This window comes from Sceloporus undulatus, chromosome 7 (assembly GCF_019175285.1).
Source record: "Sceloporus undulatus isolate JIND9_A2432 ecotype Alabama chromosome 7, SceUnd_v1.1, whole genome shotgun sequence".
Lineage (NCBI taxonomy): Eukaryota > Metazoa > Chordata > Lepidosauria > Squamata > Phrynosomatidae > Sceloporus > Sceloporus undulatus.
Genome location: NC_056528.1, coordinates 2,164,625 through 2,168,834, shown reverse-complemented (window position 1 = coordinate 2,168,834; position 4,210 = coordinate 2,164,625).

The following is a 4,210-nucleotide window of genomic DNA, read 5'->3' as shown; positions in this document are numbered from 1 at the left end:
AGAGAGAGAGGGAGACCCAAAGATAGATCCAGAGAGAGAGGGAGACCCAGAGATAGATCCAGAGAGAGAGGGAGACCCTGAGATCGATCCAGAGAGAGAGGGAGACCCACAGATCGCGCATTGCACACTTTGGCACAACCTGTCACAAAAGCAAAGGACACAGTAGTGAGCTGGTTTTTACGCACTTAGGGACACTGGCAAAATTTCACCAATGTACCGTAACAACATCCGGGTGATAATTATTACTTTTTGATTTGTGCCCCTCACAAGGCGCAATCTGCAGACTCCTATAATAACAATATTCGGAGGGTCAAGAAATTAAATAGTGATAATTAAAACGTTTAACTCGTAAAAGCTGGGAGGGATCTTGCGGTCTCATTTCTGCTCCTTGCGGGGAGATTTGGCAACAGGCACCTCCTTTGCAATAGTCTAAGCTTTGCTTACTGCCACTGTTTGTTGTCGTTGTGTATCTTCAAGACATTTCTGATGTGTCGCAACCCTAAAGTGAGCTTATTGTGGGTTTCCCTGCTTTCCCAGCTGTTTTTGAAACGTTTCTCCTCCTCCCGCTTTCCCTCTTTTTGTCCTCGTCTTGCTTCCTTTGCTGCAAAGTTAGTCTAAAACGCAAAATCTGTTTGCGCACAATTTGCGCACAAAGCCGTGGGTTTGCATAGTGATAGCAATACAGTCTTGTCCATGGGGATTTGTAGTACATACTCACAAAGCGATGAAGCAATACGTTCATCACTTTAAAAAAACACAATTAAAAAAGCCCAGCTAAAACAGTACAAAATGAAGGTTAAAAACATAACCGAAAGCCCATATTAAAACCCCAAAGAGATCCATTCAAGTCTTTGCACATTAAGTACCTTTGCAGAGTCATAAGTGCGCTGAGCCTTTGCACCATTGATGCTATTTGGGAAAATGTAAGTTTCCACCCTCCTTTTTTCTGTTGTGTGTCAGATCGGTGTGCGTTACCCCTTTTTAATTTGGCAAAGGCGTGCGGTTTTGCGAAAGGACTCCTTCCTTTGCACCGACCCCGCGATAAGGTTCGGGGCCATCTGCTTTCGCTTAGCGACCCACTGTGCGGCTAATTGGCAAACCCAACCGTCGGACGTCTCTCCTTGTTAGATAAGTCGCTATTATTACAAGACGCCCGGCGATGTGTGACTCCCGCTTGGACCAGGCCCAAAGAGTTTGGGGAGTTTTCATGGCTCTCAACACACTTGTTCGGACCTTTTTCCCCGTCGTCTCACCTCGCCGCAAGGTGGTAATGTGAAACACATGGGGCTTTTGCCAAAGCGGGATGCTTTGCACGCACATGCGCATGGCATCCATTCAAATATATCTGAAGGTGGACATCTGCATTCTCCTTATGACAGCTTTTCGACATGCTCCAAATTCTCTTTCCCAACTTTAGTCTTTTTGGGTGGAAGAGGTGATAAGCTCAACTATAAGTAGACTTCCCCAGTTGCTGGAGGCTTAACATGGTGGATTTTATATAACGATGAAGATGATGATGATGTTTTATTTATATGCCGCCTTTCCCGTAGGATTGAGGCAGCTCACAACCTTAGATACACAACATACAGTTTAAAATGCATCCTATTTTGGATGCCATTGGACTTTGCTATACGGCCGATACATGGATATGTTTTATGGATGTGAAGATGCCGTATTATAGCGCAACGGAGGAATCCTAAAAAGAGATGCAACGCTCCAGGACTTTGCTATTTGATGTTTGTTCCTCTGACAAAAGTAAAAACATATCTTTTTAAACATTGGGACTGCGGAGCTTTGAAAGCTTTGCAACATGGACATGGTGCATTTTAGTCGGCCCCATAAATGATAGCTAGGAAAGGCTTTCCAAAGAAGAAGCCAACGGAGCTTCGAAAGCTCAAAACATTGTGCGTTTGGATTGGCCCCATAATGGTATCACTCTTTGGTGGGATTTTGTGTGTTGTCGGTCAGTAACACAATCTGCCAGTAGATGGTGGTCTTTCCCTCGTCCTTGAATACCGAGCTTTGCTTGCTTTTGCATCCAATTCAGGTTTAGGGAAGCAAGGCAAGGCAAGGCCTGGATTGGGGTCCTGGTCACTGAGAAGCTTCATTGCAAGTCTGCAAAATCTTGTGCTCTTAAACATGGCTTGAAATTACCTCTCCTCCCCTTTAAGGATTCTGCCCTTCCAAAATGGGTTTTTCTTTCCGTCCCCAAATTTCTAGCATTGCAGGAATTTGGAAGTGCAGATAGGTATTTAGATGCAGGGTTTGGGCACCCAAAACAAAGGACCCACAACAAAGAGAAGTCCAAGGTACAGACAATTTTGGAAGTCTCTCCAACGCTAGAAATTTGGGGACTGGAAGAAAATTTCCTGGGAAGGGCAAATTCTTATTTGGGGGTGAAGTCCTTGCCTTCCCTTAGCCATCCTCCCCATAGATGCAACGTCCCACGGGGTTGTAATCTTTTGGCCGTTGTGCAATAGACCTGTTGTTGTTGTAGTCATTTCTTGGCAAGATTGGTTCAGAGTGAGTTGGCCATTGCCTTCCTATGAGGTTGACAGAGAGTGATGTTATCCAAGGTTACTTAGTGGGTTTCATGGTTGAGCTGGGATTCAAACCCAGGTCTACAGAGCCATAGTTGAATGCTCAAACCACTGTATTTTGTGGGTTTTTGGGGCTATGTACCCATGTTCTAGAAGAATTTATTCTCGACATTTCACCAGTGCATTTTCTGAAGACGCCAAAGCCACGGATGCCGGCGAAACATCAGCGCTAAACTCTTCGAGAACATGGCCGCGTTGTCCAGAAAACCCACAAAAGCTATGGCAAAGCCTTCGACTTCACTCAAACCGTCGTGCAACACCGGCTCTCACGTCGCGCAACAGAGTCGCTCGGTCCATTGTTGCACAAGTAGAGTTTTGTTAAGTGCCAAGAGGTGCCAAGAGTATTAAAAATGATCTGTGCTGGTGTCGAATTCACTAGATGCACCTTAAAAAACCAGAAAGGCTCCACATTTTGGTGGATTTTGGGTGCCTCAGTGGTGCACAGAGTGCCTTGGCCGATGTGCCGCTTTCCACTTAAACCTCACTCGCCGTGCGCCAATGTTTTTACGTTTCCAAATTCTCTTTTTAATTCCTCCTCCGCCTTTCCCTCTTTCTTTCTTTCTTTCTTTCTTTCTTTCTTTCTTTCTTTCTTTCTTTCACACTCTCTCATTCTTTTTTCCTCATGTTTTTCGTTCTCAGCCATGTGAACTGACCTTGAGGACTGGAGACAATTGCACAATAATTTATCTCTCAAGGCGGGGAACGTCTCCCCGGAGAGCCATAAGGGCACTGCGCTCGGGAAGATGGAATCCGCTGGCAGCGGCGCCAACTCCGTTCACCTGTTCCCCTTCCTCAAACTTTCCTGGCTCCGGAGTGCGAGCGTCGGAGACAAGTTGTCCCTCGGGGACCCTGAGAAACGTGGGGGTAGTAGGTATGTTGCCCTCCCTTTGCCCCCCTCCGAAACCATGGCCACCTCCCCATACTCTCTGCCCACCAACCAGGCGCCCTCAACCTCCATGTTAGAAAGATTGGCTCAATAGTGGGTGGCTATGAATTGGCACGGTCAAACATGGTGCCCAGCCAAAAACGCTGCAAGGCCTGGGAAAGTTTCCTCGGAACGTTTGGGGTGACAGTTTCCCTAATCCCCAAGGTGCTTTGGGGGATGCTGGAAACGCCACTCCAAGCTTTGCAACAGGTAGCTTTGCATCTGCAGCTGTAGTCCAGAAACTCTTCCCATGCGCTGGTGAGCATGGCCTTCCCTGCGGAGGCAAGGGCTTGAAGGCAGCTCTTGCCTCAACTCCAGACTTTGCAGAGTCTTAATTCCAAATTTCTCTCTCCTCCCTGCGCTGTTTATTTGAGTATTTAAAATGTATCTGGTGTTTCATCTCAGCTCCTTTCATGATCCAGAGATAAGAATCCACACAGCATGTGTGTGTGCAGCGCACATCCAGGAAATTGTTTTCCAAACATCAGTGCGCTCCACTTTTGGTCATCCCTCCCCTTCTCTTCTTCTTTCAGGCTTTTTCCCCTTTCTCTCTCTCTTTCCCTTGTCTTCTCCTTTCTCCATGTCATCTATCCATCCATCCATCCATCCCTTTCTAGCCTGCCTGCCTGCCTGCCTTCCTTCCTTCCTTCCTTCCTTCCTTCCTTCCTTCCTTCCTTCCTTCCTT